Source organism: Silurus aristotelis (genome assembly GCF_946808225.1).
Source record: "Silurus aristotelis genome assembly, chromosome: 14".
Lineage (NCBI taxonomy): Eukaryota > Metazoa > Chordata > Actinopteri > Siluriformes > Siluridae > Silurus > Silurus aristotelis.
In genome coordinates this window covers 3,588,858-3,608,993 of record NC_139587.1, presented here as the reverse complement: position 1 = coordinate 3,608,993, position 20,136 = coordinate 3,588,858, and the positions used below count along the sequence as shown (strand labels likewise).

Below are 20,136 nucleotides of genomic sequence, written 5' to 3'. Positions count from 1 at the left end.
GCCGCTTTTATCTGCATGCTGCTAACAAAATGAGATGTAGGTAAAGAGAAGGGCTCCTATGAGAGCACAGGACCTTTTCTCTGAAGGTGTGACTTTTGTTCGTGCCGGCGGCACAGAGCCGGAGGTGGCGCACACACACACACACACACACACACACACACACACACACACACACACACACACACACACACACACACACACACACACACACAATGTGGCATAAGCGTGGATACTCTGAATCCAGGCAGACACCGCAGGGCGTCTCTGACATAAAGAATTCACGCTGACGTTCTCCAGAACAGCGCACAGGTCACAGAGAGATTTTAGTCCGACTCCAGCATACACACTTCTTGTTCTTTGTACAACATTTAATGTCATTCAAAATGTACCCAAAAATACATTCAGGTCCTAATGGAGGATGGTATGCAAAGCTTGCTACATCTTTTTGTACATCAACCAAAAAAAAACCCCAACATGGAGGTTAGTGATGACCAACAGCAGATTAAATAGAGTTTGTTAGCATTTAGCATCCTTAACTGAGCCAATCTCGTTCAAAATAGCTAGCAGGATCAGCAATTTTGCACAAAATTACATTAGAGAACCAGGATCTACATTTTAAGAGCTTCCCATTCACAAGAGATTAGGATCAGCATCTCTTTAATAGAGATCAGGAATTGCGCTTACAGTCACCGTCATTCTCGGCAGGAACCCGAACTCTTCTCGTGCTCACCAGAGACCAGGATCTGCACCTCATGTAATTTTCATCCTTAAGAGACAGAAGGATCATCTTTTCAAGTAATTCGTACCTTTTATATAAAAAAAAAAAAAAATCTGCATTTTCATCAGTGAACAATGATGGAAGTATATTGAAGGGACATTCAGGGCGACCCAGATGAAGATAGATTCCCTTAAGGTTTTTTCCTTATATATTCTCAGGGAGTTTTTTCTTTGCCACTCTTGATAATATCTCGCTCATGAGGATGATGAGGAACAAATTTATATGCACAAAACCTATACATTCCAATCTCTTTATCTCTGTATTGTTAAAAGCGCTATACAACTAAATAATTTTTTCAACTGAAACTGAATTTTGTGCGGAGCAACTACAATTCCTAATAGAGTGCAGAATCAGCATTTTAGGTTCTGTTCATCATCGACTTATTTATAATATCTACAATAGTGAAATATCTACACTATACACCGACCAGGCATAACATTATGGCATTATAACATTATGAGCGGTGAAGTGAGTAACACTGATGATCTCTTCATCATGGCACCTGTTAGTGGGTGGATTTATTTATTAGGCAGCAAGTGAACATTTTGTCTTCAAAGTTTATGTGATAGAAGCAGGAAAAATGGGCGAGCGTAAGGTGAGTGAATTTGACTAGGGCCAAATTGTGACGTCTAGACGACTGGGTCAGAGCATCGCCAAAACTGCAGCTCATGTGGGATGTTTCTGGTCTGCAGTGTCCAGAATCTATCAAAAGTGCCCCAAGGAAGGAACAGTGGTGAACCGGCGACCGGGTCGTAGGCGGCCAAGGCTCATTGATGCACGTGGGGAGCGAAGGCTGGTCCGATCCAATAGACGAACTCCTGTTAATGCAGAAGTTAATTCTGTAAATGCTCAATGGGTCAGAACTGTTTTGGCAGCAAAAGGGGACCAACACAATATTAGGCAGGTGGTCATAATGTTATGCCTGATCCGTGGCTAAAAGGTTCTGCCTGGTTGGTGAAGGGACATTCAGGGCCACCCAGATGAGGGATGGGTTCCCTTTTGAGTCTGGTTCCTCTTTTGGTTTTTTGTATATGTTCTCAGGGAGTTTTTTTCCTTGCCACTGTCGATAATTGCTCGTTTATTAGGGATAAATCTATTAGGAACAAGCTTATATGCACTACACTTATACATTCCAACCTTTTCTGTAAAGCTGAATGTAATTGAATTTTGGAGCAGCTGCCATCCCTAATAGAGAGCAGGATCTGCATTCTGAGTGATGTTCATCATCGATATTGAGACGGACAAGAATTTATTTATAATATCTACAGTAGTGGAATATCTAAACTATGGGTCTTCAAATGGGGGTCCATGACCCCTAGGGGGTCCGGGCAGTACTGCAGGGGGTCCGTTAATTAAAGTTAAATCACAAATAGCTTTTTGTGATAAACAAATAAACATAGGTTAAATATGTTTACATACATAGGTTTAATTGTCTTCAGCTAGCTTAATAACTAGCGCCATGTGATTGGTTTCTATTAATATCATTGGCATTTTGTATCAGGGGTCCCTGCCCCATGTCTCTAACGCCAAAGGGGTCCTTGACCTAAAAGACCCCTGATCTACACTATATATCGATAACAACATGTAGATAAATAAATAAAAAGCTGACTACAGTTTGTTTGAAATTTTATACGTATATTAACAGAATATTAATTCTTAGTAATTGAAATGATTATTCAATTTGCAAGAAAAAATACATAAATTCATGATATTTTTATAAATCTATCTAGCACTTTATCAGCCTATTACTGCAATCTGTAAAAAATCATTCAGCCTTCATTTAAAATTCAACAGCTTCACTGCCCATTTCAAAGCTGTCTCAACATCAGAACCAAAACCACCCCCCTGAGTCCACAGCACTGCGGCCAGATCCGATGGAGCATGCCAGACTGCCTCTCCGAATCCACCCAGGGACATATCCATAACAACTGTCAGCCCCTGTGACAAATGGCAACGAAAAAGTACAAGAGGCGGTAAGCCAATCCGGCGGGGAGGGAAAATAATTAACAATTAACAAAGTTTCTATTCGTCAGATATTTGACTGGGTCTAATTTAGCCAAGTGGAATAGAATGACAGAGAGGAAGTCTGGCATGGGCAATGGAAACGAAACCTCTTTTTACGCCTGTAAGTTCTTTGTCTATAAACCTTCAAATCGGTTCTTGGACAGAATCTTAATTGGCATGAGGGTCGTATTTTGTGTCTCGGAAGAAAAAAATAGGGGTCAGTTACTCAGTCCTATGAGGCATTTATTAAAAAAGAGGAAGACAGGGATGGTCCTTTTTGAAATGGGATGTCTCTCTTGATCCTTTCTTTCTCTCTTTCTCTCTATTTCTCTTCCTCTCTCTCTGCCAGGCTCTGCCTCGCTGTACTTATAAATCCTGACAAGGGTGTCAATATGTCAATGCAAATAGGCCGTGTAGCACCCTGCCTGGTGTACTGGGCCCTGCTCCAGCAGTGACAGGGAGACAAGAGCGAGAACCAGAGTGTGTGTGTGTGTGTGTGTTTCAGTGAGTAAGTGTGCAAAAAGAAAAGGAAGCTCATTTTCAGCACTAGCTGTCACTGCAACCTTGTATAAAGCATCCCCAGGTTAGGATTTTTTCTTTAAAAGAAAAAAAAAAAAACACAGAATTCGTTGTCGCTATTTTCTTGATTCTTTATTCAATACCTTAATGCAACTCTGTCTTTTCTCTCCAAGCTGCTACATGAACTGCATCAGTTGTGTTATCTATTAATTTATAATTAAGTGTGTTGCCTTATGCATTGATGATATCCAGAGCAGGGTACTGAAGTGGTCCCTCCTGCCCGTTGGCTAGGCAACGTCTTAATTTATTCGTCTCCGTGTCTCCTGTGCTGTCCCTTCTGCAGCTGTGAGAGGAAAGAGCTAAAGAGGTGATGATACTAGTGACACACGGCTGAGGTGTCTCCGAGACAGCCGAGTGTGGGGGTGGGGGGGGGGGTAGTAGGCGGAGGGGCCGAATGGCATAACTCATCACTTCATCATTCTACAGAGAAGAATTATTTTATATCAAAAGCCGAGGGTCCAGGAGAATTTCACATCCTGCTCAGACGTTCAGCTAATTTCGTAAAGTGAGACCACATTTCCGTACAAGTTGATTGTTTTGCATTGACAAGGCATTTAATGTTAAAGGTGTTTAATCCGTTTATAATGGTATCAAAAGGTTTCGAGACTAGCTCTGTTTTCACAGCAATACAGCGCTCCCAACGTACCTGCCACTTCTGGAATGTGTCCTGAAAGTCTTCTAAGCGTGTCAAGCACCTTCTGTGATTCGCACTGGATCTCTGCAATGGTGTCAAAACAGCATCCTTTGAGCTGGATCTTCATGTTCAAGAAGAAGGCGAAGTCAGCAAGAGCCAAATCTGGCGAGTAGGGTGGAAGTGAGATTATGTGGATTGTACTCCAACGATCATCGTGCACGAAAGGTTTAGACATCTGAGTTTATTGAAGGTCTTCCTGATCTCTCATCATCTTCCAGTGATGTTCTTTTACTCTACTACGCAGATTTGCCCAGTTTCACACAGAATTTCACATTTGCTATTTGTTCTAACTTGCTGACTATGATTAAATTGCAGATGTGGTAACGCACGTGGTCAGAATAGCACCAGTTATACCCTTCGTCTCTGAACTTTTTGATACCACCTCGTAGCCACAATTAATACTGTGAAACCTTCATGAAACTGGTTCCATTCATCACTTATGCTATGGCTGCTATAAACACTTGTTCCCTCACCAACTTCTGCTTATTTTTCACTCAAAGTTCAATAAACTGAAAGTTTGGAGGTGGAAGCTCAGTGGCTAAGACTCTGGGTTACTGGTCAGAGGGTCGGGGGGTTTCAAGCCCCACTATCGCCAAACTGCCATTCTTGGGGCCCTTGAGCAAGGCCTGTAACCTTCTGTGTTTAAGGGGCGCTGTATCATGGCTCACCCTGCACTTCTTAACATCACTTGGATATATGAAGGCAAGGTTGTAGCTCAGTGGTTAAGGCATTCGAATCTGGATCGGAAGGTTACCAACCTACTACTGCTGGGCCCTTAAGCAAGGCCCTGAATCCTCAACTGCTCAGTTGTAAGTCGCTCTGATTAAGAGCGTCTGCTAAATGCCATAAATGTAAATATGAAGAAAGAATGTTTATGTGCTGTAATGTACTTGTAAATAAAGCAACCTGTCATGTTACTATAAAACTGGAAAATGCTTCTCAGAGACTCCGTCCACATCCCACAGAAATTCTCTTTCAAGCCTCCAACAAGAAAAGGGAACTTTGGACCACTGTGAAAAATAAGGAGCAATAAATAAGCCCCCCTATTTTTTCGTCTAGCATTAAAAAAACATGTAAAGTACCTCAGAGGTGAAATGTAAATCAATTGGTCCTTTAGCTGATTGTTCATTTCTAGATTTCTAGAAGGAATCACTTTTAACCGCAACATTACAAATGGCTGCCGCTGTAAATTTCCGAGTTCCGGAAATGCTTATTCTGGGTGTGCATCACTAGGCTGTCAAAGAGTTCATTTTAAAGACGGTTGAACAGGACTGATGATGAAAGAAAACTTGTTGCATGCGCTGTTTTTAAAATGTCACACTTTGATAAAAAATTACAGCAAGCAAGGCAGCATGTGCTCAATCATATAACACACTGCACTGTGGCATTTAGTGTTCTCCTCCAAGCGTGTTGAGACACTGACCCATGCTCGGCTGCTCCAGCAGAAGTTTAGAAGCTGTTTTTCTGCGTCTATAAAGAATCTGCCATATTCATTATCATGTGTAGGTTTTCTCTTGTTGCTATACTGTAAACTACAGCCAATTTGGCAATAATGTGTGAGGTGAGCCACAGTCGTACAGTGCTAATGAGACCGAATCGGTGCACATGATGAAAAATGGCCGTAATTGCTATTTCCGTATCAGACTTATCTATAAATGTTGGAGCGTAATGCACTTGATCCTAAGAACTGAGCGAGATTAAATGCTTCATTTGCTGGAGATGAGTAGTTGAAACTGTGCCCGGTGTTTCGCTATTGACTGTTCATTGATTATCCCGGTGCCGGCAGTTAAGAAGAGATTTGCTGATGCTTGTTACTATGATGACATTCTGTATTAATGTTGATGAAGCACAATTACTGCAATAAATCAACGCAGGCGACGTTCACAACGACTCCTGCCAGGAAGGATCCCCTTGGGCAAACCTCGTGCACACTCATTTTCAGGTAGATACACAAACGCTGGCAAAAAAAGAAAGGTTCTTTCCACACACGCATACACATAAGCATCGCTATAGACACAAATTATTTACTCGCTCTTTTTTCCCAAAACCCAACCACTTGCATACCTACACCGTCAACCTGACATCGAGCCCTTGAGAATCGTGTGGAATTTCAATAGCATCATCAAAGCAACCATGCAGAGGGAGATCCTTTCAAGAGTCAGAGAATCCATGGAAACACACAAGGAATGAGATGCAACTCTATGTCATATGGTACCATCAATACACATTAAGTGTGTAACGGTACACATATGCATGCTGAACCATTTCAGTACAGGACTTTTGGTATCCTTGTTTAAAGATGCAATGCAATCCTTGTTTCACGAAAGGAACATATATCAATTTTGAGTTCCCACAGGAACATATTACATGGTGGACCGCAAGTTTGTTTAGCCTTCACCTGTGGCTACTGGATCCTTACCAGAAACAGTGTGTACTGAGCATGTGCGAAATCGATGAAAGGAATAAATTCATTAATGAATAAATGAATTTAATTAATTTCATAATTTTATAAATTATCTTGTGTGTTTGTTAAATGTAAAGCTTTGCTAAAGTACTCTGAAAATCACAGGGCAGTTAAGTAGAACATATCTTTGGAAAATTAACCATTAAATGTAAAGAAAACACACACAATTATATACACATCTGTATTACCCAAATGGGGTCTAACAAATATAAACTAATTACATTTTTCCATATATTTGATTTGATTTAATTAATTTCATTGGCGACTACTCAATTGAATCAATATAATAAAAAAGTGTATTACATTAATTTGATTTATTTTATTTTACTTTGATATTATTATTTTTTTATTTAAACCAAACAAGCAAGTTATCTGAGGTGGAGGTACGCGCTGGAGAGAAGGAGAATAAAAGTCAGTAGGAGGAAGACAGAGTACATGTGTGTGTGAATGAGAGGGAGGGCAGTGAAGTGGTGAAGAGGTGGAGAAGGTGGAGGAGTTCAGGTATCTGGGGTCCACAGTGCAAAGTAATGGAGAGTGTGTTAGAGAAGTGAAGAAAAAAGTGCAGAGTATCTGTGAGAGTTAAATGGAAAGTTTAAAGGACTGTGGTGAGACCTGAGATGTTGTATGATTTAGAGACAGTGGCATTGAGTAAAAGACAGGAGGTGGAGCTGGAGGTAGCAGAGCTGAAGATGTTGAGATTAGATGTTGAGGATTAGAAACGAGAGGGACAGCGCATGTAGGACGTTTTGGGGGAAAAAGTGAGAGAAGCGCGATTATGCTAGTTTGGACATGTGCAGCGGAGGATGGAGCCACCAGGAAGGAGGAGAAGAGGAAGACCAAGGAGGAGATTTATGGATGTGGTGAGGGGAGACATGCAGGTAGTTGGTTTGAAAGAGGCAGATGTAGAGGACAGGGTGGTATCGAGACGGATGATCCAGTGTGGCGCCCCCTAATGGGAGATGCTGAAAGAAGTTTACGTTACACCCCTAGTGCACATTTGAAGACTTAATTAACAGAAAAATAAGATTTTCTGACTATCAAACTCGTAAAAAAAAGACACAATAAGACTAAATCAAACAAGGAATCGGACAATTATGTTGGAATGTTTGATTTGCATTTGGGGCAGTGAAAAAAGTAATTTCAGATGAACCCTGGCTTTTCCAGATGAAAACATTTACTACAACAAATTCTATTGTAAGCCAATATAATGAAAGACATTCCCAGAGCCAGTGAAAGGCCAAGGTCACTCGTGGTGTTCTGCTCTAAAACATGGCCTACAGTATTAGTTACTGTATCTGTCTAAAATCTTATATATTTGGCATTTCCTTTGACATTAAAGAGTAAAAAAGGTGACTATTCCATCTGGGGAAATACCAGCACTTGTATTATGGACTGGCAATATACCCACATGCTGCAGCTCAGAGCTTGCAGTTTTCTACCTGGCAGGTCCCAAATTAAATCATCTCTGATTGGTGCCAGTAAAAAGGCAAGGAGTTGCAAAAAAGACATTTCATTTATTATTTGGGACAGCAGTAGTGAACTTACCCTGCACTCCCACACACAAAGAGATGTTTAGTTCTAATTTCAGCCCAGTAAAAAAAAAAGGGGGGAATTTTTTTGCCATGATGACAAAAAAAGGCTACTTTGTCCCATTAGTCCTACAGCATGGCGCTTTCCGCCTTGTGATGAGCCCTGCTGGTGCCAGTCTGTAATGCGCTGCCTCTGTAGCGCCGAATTGCTGCGATACATCACAGCTGCAAGTGCAGCAAAACACTGTAGCAGGACAGACCATTTCTCCTAGTTAACCTCCTTAACTGGATTACTTCCTGCCATCTTGCAATCTCTACTGCAGAACCTCACACCAGCGTCGGATCCATCAACGAGAGCAGGGTCAAGTACGAGCTAATGGTTAGCAAGCAACAAAAACAAGGCAAGAAGGGGAGGTCATTTATTAATACAAGCAGGGTTATAGAATGATGGAAATTTTTCTTTTAGGTGGGAATCTAATTGAAGATTTTGTTTTTGTTTCATCCAATATGGGCAAAAAAAAATCAGTCTTGCATGACTTAAGCCAGATGCGATTGCGACTGCGCGATTTTGGCCAAGAGACAAATTTTTCAAGATTCCTATAATCCTTGGCTAAAATCTGCAGTCTTTGATCACAGGCTTGTTTGCCGACAGCAGAATAATGGCGGTTGTGATTCCTCCGATGAAATTCTGGCAGTGTCAGAAAATTTCAGACTTTGTCCTGCAGTGTGACTTCTCCTACGACGACTGTCAATCCAAGAGCCAATAGGAACGCAGAACCTGATGACTCAATTAGTGTGACAACTTCAATCTGCTACGATTGTTTTTGTTTGCTGCGAGCTACAGTAAAATCGGCGAGAGAACACGGGTCTGAACGTGTTACGGATTGATGACGTAAAACTTATTTTTATTGTGTGCATCAATTTTTGACTGTCATACAATCTGACATTATGACAACTGATGTCCTACAGTTTGACATGGGGATCATGTTCTTACAGTCTGACAAGAAACAAACGCAAAGAGATATTAAAAAGTGCAGCGTGTGCATAGGCAATAGGTAAGAAGACTGACTTTGCAGTTGTAAAGCCATCTCAGTTTGCCAGCTCTATTAACAGAAGTGCATGTTGTAGGAGAAGAAGAACTGAAGTGGATTGACTTCTGGTTTGGCCTTGATCCAACATTCTTGTCTTTCCTCCATCAGTTGTTAGATATTGATCATTGGCAATCCTAAATGTCAGGGCAGTGACCCTTTGCCTGAGGCACAGAGTTTTCGAATTATTTGCAATTTCCTACAGCTCAAACCAATACTGTTGGACTGTCTCATTTCCTCAGGACAATATGTCAAATTATGTGAAACTAATGCCTGCTAGTAGACCTCTTCTTCTTCTTCTTTTTCTTTCAGCTTATCCCTGCATGTCTTCCCTCACCATATTCATAAACCTCTTCCTCATCCTCTTTACCGTCTTCCTGGTGGCTCCATCCTCAGCATTCTCCTACCGATATACCCCATGTCCCTCCTCTGCACATGTCCAAACCATCTCAATCACCCCTCCCTCACCTTGTCTCCAAAACGTCCTACATACGCTGTCCCTCTAATAAACTAATTTCAAATACTGTCCATCGTCGTCACTCCCAATGAGCATCTCAACATCTTTAGGTCTGCTACCTCCAGCTCCTCTCCTGTCTTTTACTCAATGCTCAAAACTCAATGCTCAAACTTAAACACTGTCTCAAAACCATACAACATCGCAGGTCTCAAATGCCAAAAATCTTTTGTTAATTTACACATGAATTTAGTCCAACCCATCATCAGCACAAGAATGATCTTTGGATCGTCCTAGCTTTTAAACTGGGTGTTTTTTATGTTTCAAAAAATACTTAATTTGATGCTCTTGCAGGTAATGTAGCAGCCATAACAGCTTGTGTCTCAGTAGGATCTTTGACCTCTTCACTGCTTCTCTGCGTTCTAACTCACTCATCTGCCTCAGATGCGAACATGGCGAGCGCCAGGTTTTGAGACAAAACTCACAATACAATTCCATCGCAGTGCCATGCTTTTGATGCCGTTGCAGTTCTAACATCACATCTGATGCGCAGTCGCTCTTTATAAAGAACAGATTGCCCTCGTTTCAGAAAAGATGAATATCCGCTCGTTGAAAAGTGCAGACTTTCTGGTTTGCACGTTTGTCACCTGTTTGTCAAAGAACAACAAAGTACAATTCTATCAATATTCATTATTGAGTCGTTAGTAACAGGGTTATATTTTATATTTCCCTCCTACTTGCTTTCTGGTGTGATTTGGTATCCTTGGCAGACTTTCTGTCTATGCCCTGTAGCTCTGTGTTAACAATACATCTGTTAGACTACAAGCCTCCCTGAGCATGAGTTACACAGCAGACATGAGGGTCTAACACCTCCACACTCTGTTAAATTTAATTTCTCCTGCAGGTGCTGTAACAATTATGAACCTCAGTTGGGGCAAAACGTAAGATTTTCCACTTAAGCAGCACGTCTGAACACTAGCCTGGCTAACAACAATGGTTGTTATGTCAAGATCACGAGAAAATATATCACACCGTTTTTTAGAGTTTGAGCACACAATGATAATGATATCGAGTAACCTATACATTGAACAACCTACCCAGTAAACAAGTAACGTCAAGAAATCAGAGGTGTGCTGGAGCTCTGTTTATGTCAATTGCTGCCATGTGTTGCTAGCAACTCTTCGGCTAACTGCTAACTCAAGTTAGGAGGCACACTAGTGTATAGGACGTCTTTTGATGTGTTTTCTGGTAGCATTACATTTTACATTTCAATTAGGAGACCCAAATCTGTTCAATAAACATATGGTTTCCATGGGTTGGAGTGAATGATCTTATATATATATATATATATATATATATATATATATATATATATATATATATATATATATATATATATATATATATATATATATATGTGTCTATATACATGAATTAGACAGAATATGTCCAGATCCCTGACATTTGTTCATAAATGAGGTGTTCTCAAACCTGAATTTTAAAGATAAGCATGCCAGATAACACTAGCTAAAGTGAAATGATCTGATTGTAAAAAGACAGACTATAATAACTAGCCTGGTAACAAAGTAATAGATGTACACAAGGCCAATGAAACCTGATTAAGCTGAAAAGATAGTGAGAGTTTAGCAGAAGAGTCTACGAGGCATCATATCGCACCTCACTGGGGTGCTATGGAGTGAGATTCTCAACTCTGAGATAAACCAGCACCCTTGATTAGTAGCACAGCTTCAGAGCAACACGATCAGCTCTGAATTCTGCTTATCAATACGTTTTTGTTGTAAAAATAAATCTGTACACATGATCAACAGTGTGAGCAAACGGTGTGTATATGCAATATATTTGTGTGACTGGTGAATTTATCTTTACTCGTTTATTCTTATTCTGTATCTTTTTTATGACTTTCTCCCGTTTTCTCTCTGAAAGCAAAATCTAGCATCACCACATTCCCTATGAGAGACAAAACAAAGACTGTCTGGGGGATGTGAATAAACCATGAATACGTCCCAGTGGATCCCCAGGATCTACAAGCCTGGACTGACAGCCAACTGTTTTTCATGCAGTTGCATGGAGAGTTTGGATGTGTCAGCACAGATATCAGGTTTTATCCAAAGGATACAAGAATCTCCTGTATTTCTTAGCACGCATGAGTGTAGCTCCCTTATAGTAATGCTGAAGTAAAAAAAAAGGGAAAACTAATGGTCTTTTAGGTTCAGCATCATCATACAATAATCAATTACCAATCAGGCATAACATTATAACATTATAGCATTATGAGCTGTGAAGTGAAGAACACTGATTATCTCTTCATCATGGCACCTGTTAGTGGGTGGGATTTATTAATGAGCGAGTGAACATTTTGTCCTCAAAGTTGATGTTAGAAGCAGAGAAGGCTGGTCTGTGTGGTCCGATCCAACAGACGAGCTCCTGTATCTCAAACTGCTGAAGAAGTTCATGCTGTTGATGCTCGATGGGTCAGAACTGTTTGGCAGCAAAAAGGGGACCAACACCATATTAAGCAGGTGGTCATAATGTTATGTCTAATCGGTGTATATGAGCTATTAGTAATGTATAAGTAAAAAAAATAATAATAATAAAACCCAATTCTAAAGGCAGAAACTGTCTTTTACTTTCAGCATTATCTTCTGTGATACCTTTATGTACACAGACTCGCAATATGACATTATAACATTATGAGTGGTGAAGTGAATAACACTAATGATCTCTTCATCATGGCACCTGTTAGTGGGTGGGATATATTTATTAGGCAGCAAGTAAACATTTTGACAGCTAGACGACTGGGTCAGTCCATCAGTGTTATTCACTTCACCGGTCATAAGGTTACAACGTCATAATGTCATGCCTGGTTGGTGTATATTGACAATCCTTCCAAAGGCAACCAAAATGGCATCAATTCCTAACCACAGGTCTATGTGATGCTGTATGCAGCATTTTTCTGAATCCTTTTTTTTTTCCTGCTAGTGAAAACCCTGTTGATTCAGAACACTGTGTCATGAATATGGTGCAGCCTGGGTAATGGCTGCTGAATTGCAGTGAGTACGAGTCAGTAATTACAGGTCTGGAGCGTGGCATTCGCTGTGTCACTGACTGCTTGATAATAGGCCCTTGATTGAGTAATTGCGGGTTTGAGGGCCACGCTGACGGGTGGAGTCTGTAATGATAGCGCAATCGCTCGTTCATTCATGCCCTATTGCTGACTGGTTTGCACAAATAGCACCAAAGGAGGTCAGTTAACAACCGCTCAGTACAAAATTGATATAATAACCACACTCAAAGGTAATGATACTTGAGCTGGGCTCAGTCTGACTCACTACAGTGGTTAGAAACACGAAGGCGGAGCATCTCTTACTATAAACACCTGCCATTCTACTGAAAATCTCCACACAGCCAAAACAATAAGACTCACTCAAACCACACGATATCTGAGGATACATAACCGACATTTATCCACACTAATCATAGAAAAAAGAGGGCAGTCGTGGACACAGACTGGACTTTCTAGTCATCTCAAAGCAAAGAAGCGACGTGAGGCACTTTAAATTCATGCTAGCAGGCGCTTCATTGCTCCCACAATCCCCTGTTGTTCCTGAAATACTACGTAGTGTTAAACAAACAGCCTGAACCTGTGTCTCATCTGACTGTTTAGCCTCTTTTATGTATCCGAATTGACCCGGTTCTTCACAGCAAGAGTAGCTAGTACTACTCTGTGACTCTCAGTTGTGTAACACCTTCAGGACAACCTCACAGAGATTACTATTAGCCTCTTAGAGCCTGGAGCTGAGCAGCAGTGGTGATGTGATTGAGGCCAACGGACAAAAGGGTTTACTTGTCACACGAGAACATGATCCACCCTGCGAGAGGAGTGGAGGTGAGGATATAATTGCATGGGGCGTTGGAGCATGATAAAAAAAAAAGAAAAAAGCAGGGCTTCGGCTTCTCCTAAAAGAGCAACACCTCTTGGGGAAAAGGCCAAGTGGCAGCCTGCTTGTGTAGCGAAACAAACACGGCAGCGGCAGCCATTCATTATGAGCAAGTCTCTCATCCATTCCTGCTCTCTGTCACCACCTTGGTTGTGCCTTTTTGCAACTCTCTGGCTGACAGATAAACTGAACGCTGTCTCCGGGTCTCTGATATCTTTATTATTCTGGCAACATTACCAGCCAAGTTGCCCTGGGGATCTCTGCACTGAGACTTTTTTGGCCTGTAAAATCTTCTGTATATCGGTTTAGGAACTGTATACCATTATACGTTGCTACAGTGAAAGAATGCACAACTGAAACATTTTCACAAAGTAACAGGGTCGATATAGCTGAGGAGCTAAATCTACACAGTTAATTGAAAGCAAGATTTAAGTTCAAGCATCTAGGTTCTCGCGTTATCCCAGAGAACCAAGATGATGCCCATTGGGATATCTGGGGAAAATATGCAAAACTCCACTGAGACAGCAAGTCAGACCTCTATATCTGTATCTGTATATTTTCCCTGTTTTTCTAACACCAAAGCCTGTCATCATAAAGCCCATCCCGTTCTCTGGTCCACCAGGCTCTAAGTTCAGATGGACAGTCAGCTGCTTCCACTGGCTTAATAAGCAATGGCTTTCGCTGGCTTGATAATGGAGAGCTGTGACCAGGGAAAAATCAAACATTTCCCTCCAAATACTACTACATGCTACAAGACATAAAATAGGCCCATTCACACATTAATAACACAGTGATTTCTTGTACAAACATGTGATCAATAAAAAAAATATCCTGGTAAATTATAAAGGAAAAGTTGATCAATGTAACAACCAAAAGCTTTTCAAATCACACAATCATTAGAAGTGTGATATTTTGGAAGGTGAGGGATGGAAAAGGAGTGTGCTATTATCGATCTTTAAGAATAAGGGAGAAGCGCAGACCTGCAGTAACTACAGGGGAATTAGGTTCACCATGAAGTTATGGGAAAGAGTAGTGGAAGCCAGGCTGAGAGAAGAGGTGACCATCTGTGAGCAACAGTGAGCACCACAGATGTCTTATTTGCTTTAAGAATGTTGATGGAGAAGTATAGAGAAGGTCATAAGGAGTTGCATTGTGTGTTTGTGCATTTAGAGAAAGCGTACGACAGAGTGCTGAGAAAGGACTTGTGGTATTATATGAGGAAGTCAGGTGTGTCAGAGAAGTATGTGAGGGTGGTGCAGGACATGTATGAGGACAGTGTGACAGCAGTGAAGTGTGCAGTAGGAACGACAGACTGGTTCAAGGTGGAGGTTAGACTGCATCAAGGATCGGCTCTAAGCCCTCTCCTGTTTGCAGTGGTGATGGACGCGTTCAGACAGGAGTCTTCGTGGACTATGATGTTTGCGGATGATATTGTGATTTGTGGTGAGAGTAGGGAGCAGGTTGAGAAGATCCTGGAGAGGTGGAGGTACGTGCTGGAGAGAAGAGGAATGAAAGTCAGTAGGAGTAAGATAGAGAACATGTGTGTGAATGAGAGGGAGGGCAGTGGAAGGGTGCAGTTGCAGGGAGAAGAGGTGGAGAAGGTGGAGGAGTTCAGGTACCTGGTGTCAACAGTGCAATGTAATGGAAAGTGTGATAGATACATTAAGAAAAGAGTGCAGGCAGGGTGGAGTGGGTGGAGAAGAGTGATAGCAGGAGTGATTTGTGATAGAAGAGCATCTGTTAGAGTGAAAGGGAAAGTTTATAGGACTGTGGTGAGACCTGAGATGTTGTATGGTTTAGAGACAGTGGCATTGAGTAAAAGACAGGAGGTGGAGCTGGAGGTAGCAGAGCTGAAGATGTTGAGGTTTTCGTTGGGAGTGACGAGGATGGACAGAATTAGAAATGAGTTTATTAGAGGGACAGCACATGTATGATGTTTTGGAGACAAGGTGAGGGAGGTGAAATTGAGATGGTTTGGACATGTGCAGAGGAGGTACATGGGGTATATCGGTGGGAAAATGCTAAAAATAGAGCCAACAGGAAGGAGGAAAAGAGGAAGACCAAGAAGGAGTTTTATGGATGTGGTGAGGGAAGACATGCAGGTGGTTGGGGTGGCAGAGGCAGATGCAGAGGACAGGGGGGTATGAGGAAAGATGATCCGCTGTGGCGACCCCTCATGGGAGAAGCCGAAAAAAGAAGAAGAAAAAGAGGCTCAAGACACACATTGCAAATGGTACCAAATAACCAATTGTTCCAGCTTCTTAAACAGATAATCTTATGCACGGTCATTGCTGCTGAGATTACGGGGATGAGGCTTGGTTAGAAAATGACAGTGGATCATGTAGTGAGTGCAGAGAGCTCACTTTTCAAAGTCATAAGAACATTAAAGGTTTAGTCACAAGGTTCTTGTTCTGTTGCACCGTATACGTAATATTCATAGAAAATTCCTCCCTTAGACACAGGAATACACTTTGTAAAGGTTGCCAGTGCAGAGCATTAGGTGTATAGCACCATACACAGACTTATTTGCATCTATAAAAAATGTAGAGTCACGTTTTCAGAAAAAAAAAGTGAGGACACCAGAAGAAGTGAGGACACCAGAGAACACAGAGGAAAGCAATGTTATGTTGAAAAGCAATTAAATGTCTATGTCCTTTTTTTCCCCGCTCAATACTGTAGCGTATAGTGGTGTCCGTGAATTGTGACAGCACGCATCGCTGTATTAAAAGTTTCTTTTAATAAATAATTAATAATCTGCCATCAAAACATATTTACTTTTGCTTTGAGGAAAACAATGGCTTTCTCCATCAGCAGATGTTCCAGCCAGCTGTTGTCCTCAATAAACGGCTTTCTCAGACACTCAGCATTCCTGCGCTCATGAAAATAACCTGGCCCACACCAAAGAGTCCAGCCACGTAATCATAGGTTTCCTTTAAAAAAAAATGCGGTTTTCTTTTGCCCCGTGTTAGAGCCGGAAAGTAAAAATAGTTAAGACTGAAATATCAGGGTATGTGTAGAAGCTGTGGCTGGGAGTGTAACGAAGATTTAGAGCTGCTCCATATGCAGGATGGCCCTCAGCATCAGCAGCGCATCTGACCCTGAGGGTTTCAAGCTGAAGAATAGCAGGAAGACACACTTCACACAACACATCACACAATGTTCTTTGTGACAGAGCGCAAACTGAAACAGAGTGATAGGGTAACATAAATCATAAAACTAGATTTGACCTACATTTCAACAACTTACTCCAATGCATTTTGATATTCAGTTTTGAAACTTTTTGAAAACGCCAAATTTGTTAGCCTTAAGGTTGTTTATATGCTAGTATACGCCGAAACATCGACGCAATTCGCATTTAGAAGATGCCTGCATTCATAATTGTCTTTCAAGACCACCAATACTGATCAAGTTTGCAGACATCATTCTGCACTTCAAATTTACTGTCCAATCATATGCTCTCTAAAAGTGCCCCACCCCCACCTTTTAAGTCAAACTGGGAATTTTAATATTACAGGTATAAAATAAGTGTAATAAGTAATAAGTGTCTAGTGTGTCTCATCACTGACATGCGGTGCACATGTTACAGGCCGGTCCAGACGCCGCTAATCAAGATGGCAGACAACAGTGTTAGCATGGAACGGCGTGTGGTGAAAAGGTTTCTGGTGAAAAGGCGTAAAACCATCGGTTTTCTAAAGAAGAACAGTTCGGTGATGAGCCCCGGTAAGACATTTAAATGGTGTAAACGTTTTAAAGATGGCTGTACCTCCGTCAGTGACAATCCCGATCTTGGTGGTTTCCTCAAGATGAAGTAAATCAAGCGGTCCTAGGATGGTTCAAGCGTACAAGTATGCCAAATCTTTTCAGGTGTTAGTTAAATGCAGGGATAAGTGTATAAATGGAGCGGGGGGAGTAGAAAGAAAAATAAATGCAGTTTCACTCCTTGAAATTGGTTCTTTTACTTCTTAAAATTCCCGGGCTGACTTGAACATCTCGGGTGGTAGAAACCTCTTTGCGATTGATGAGCGAGAGAACCCATGTCAGAAAGCATTGGGTTTTGGTCTGGCCTGCCAAAGCCTGTATGAATGGATCTAATTGTTAACTACGGCTTAGCTTAAGCTCTGCGGAAAGTTAAATGTTAGTGGATATTTATAGGATGTTCCTCCTGATATGACCCACCATGTTTCAGTGGAAATTACATTAAGGCATTGCAGGACGATTTTAAAGATGACCAAGAATAAGATAGATGTCAGTCAACTAGCTTTTTTACAGGATTTCTGTACTTAGACAGAATTGAAAGCCATTGAAGATATAGATGTGAAGACACCAACCTTAGAAATACTACTAGAATATTTAATTATTGTTAGCTTTTTTTTTTATTATGTTATTTATACAGTGAAAATAAATCTTTATTGAATGTAGGTTAAGAGACATTGCTCAAGGGGTTTAGCAGTGGCAGATTAATGGCACTAGGATTTGAACTCAATACTCTGAACAATATTCTGATCAAAAGTCCAACATCTTAACCACTGTTCTACCACTGTCACTTTCCCTTCTCCTTGGATCCGTCTTTGATTGCACATTTGTTTGGCCGAGCTTCCCAAGCAGGTTTCAGAGTAAAGCTTTTCATTATGCACTTTACGAGGAACAGGGTTTGGAGATTCATACACATCATAAGTTGTTTTTATTTGGTGGCCATTTAAAATGTGTGGATAAGGATGTTGCTTCTTGCTTCCTGCTTTCCCATTAAAGGGTTAATGAGCTTGTCCATCATTAAAGCTTTTATGTACTGTAAACTTTTATACCACATGCTTTTCCTTTCATAAAAGACCTCAATTAGAAGGCTAACCATCCAAAGAACCTGTGGCAGAAATGTGCTTTTTTATGAGTGCTTTTTGTTTTTAGAATTTCTTAGTGGGACGTGCGTTCTGACTGGTTCATTTGGCTTTGTGTTTTGGCGAATGTCTTCCGTCTTGGTTTACAAATTTTGAAAAAAAGTATACGAGATTTGGGGTTGTATTTTTGAGATATGACTGGGAAAAAAAACTGACCCACCATAAACTTTTTTTTAGAGAAAAAAAAAGATTCTACTTTGAATGTATACAGTATATAAAAACCCATAAGGTTTTAAGCTGTCTAATAAGCTGCCATCACTATAAACCATTGATTTAGCTCATGGTTTGAGCGTCAGCAGGCCAATAAAAAGCTGCACAAGCCAATACTCGGGTATAATGCAGACTGTGAAAATGGAGGCCCTAAAGAGTCATGGCGATCAAAAAGAAATATGAGAGGAGACGAAAATATGGAAAAACATTGGACTTTTTTTTTGGAAGGTCAATAATTCAAATCACAGCAGGACTAACATCCTGCCACCCTTGAGCTGGACCCAAATACAATTTGCTCTAGAATTACATAAATGTATAGTTCAATGTAGGGCTGTAACGATTCCTTAATAACTCCGATAATTCGATTAGAAAAATTCGTAATTTTAAATGCTTCATTTAGACCATTTAACTAAACACAGAACACTGTGTTTCCCACGGACGATTATTATTGACGCACAGCCTGTTAAACTCTGGAGCTCTCTGGACATGTAACACAGAAGATGCTGCAAAATGAAAGAGAATAGCGGAAGGGAAGAAAAACAGCGAGGAAAGGCAAGGAAAAGATTCAGGCCAAAGAAAACGGCTTTCCAAAGTTTGGGATAATTTCAGACTAAAACATAAAGAAATTCCGGTGCAGTGTGTTTGCCATTTTTTTTATAATTTAAATTGATTTGTATATTTTTATTTATATACCTGCGGACTGTAGATTCTGTAGTAGTGGAGCACATTTTTGAAGCTGGCGATAAACATTGTTTTAGATTGTGGAAAATTTCAAGCAGCTTTTCCAAAGACAAAAAAAACACATACTGTGTGAGATTTAATAAATAAATACATTAACAAGAATAAATTCCATTAAACTAATAATTTCCTATGAACTACTGTACACGGCAACTGCAGAAGGATATTTTGAACGCAACTGTATTAGTATTTCGATGCAATTTGGCAATTAAATGCATTAAATAGGTTTATTTTTCACCGATATTCTTGTATGCAATTTCAGCAATAAATTTTTCTAAAACGAAAAACAAATTATTTGTTGTAATGTAACCTGGATAAGAAATCCTTTTTCATTATGAAAGAGCAATACTAAATAAGAGAGAGAAAATATTTTAGTTCGTACAAACAGAACTTCCTGGTTTCATTAGTAAAAAGCTCAAGGTAAAAAAAATTGAGGTTGGAATCAACTATAAAAAAGGTCAATGTTTACTTCCAGTTTTTATGCAATTAAAAGATCAGTATATCACATGCAGAGGTCTGACAGAACATGGATCATTAGCGGACACCACAGTTTTTTATGAGGACGCAAAAAATTCCCTGAGGAACAAAAAAAAGTGGAAGGGTCTCTGTGAGGAAAATAAAAAAGTTGCAAAAACAAAATAATCGTTTGAATATCTTTGTGAGAGTATGCAAAATTCTGAATGAATGCAAAGAACCCGTAGGAGGAACATGAAGAATTGAGATATACATTTTTAACCCATTTTTCCC

The 20,136-nt window shown here is 40.5% G+C and overlaps 1 protein-coding gene and 1 long non-coding RNA gene across 2 annotated transcripts in view; both read right to left on the bottom strand.

Moving 5' to 3' along the window:
- Nucleotides 1-20,136, bottom strand: part of LOC310736835 — a 237,456-nt gene that overhangs the window by 186,501 nt on the left and 30,819 nt on the right. The window lies entirely within an intron of this gene.
- LOC310736766 (A disintegrin and metalloproteinase with thrombospondin motifs 2) overlaps nucleotides 1-20,136 on the bottom strand; it is a 132,031-nt gene that overhangs the window by 109,048 nt on the left and 2,847 nt on the right. The window lies entirely within an intron of this gene.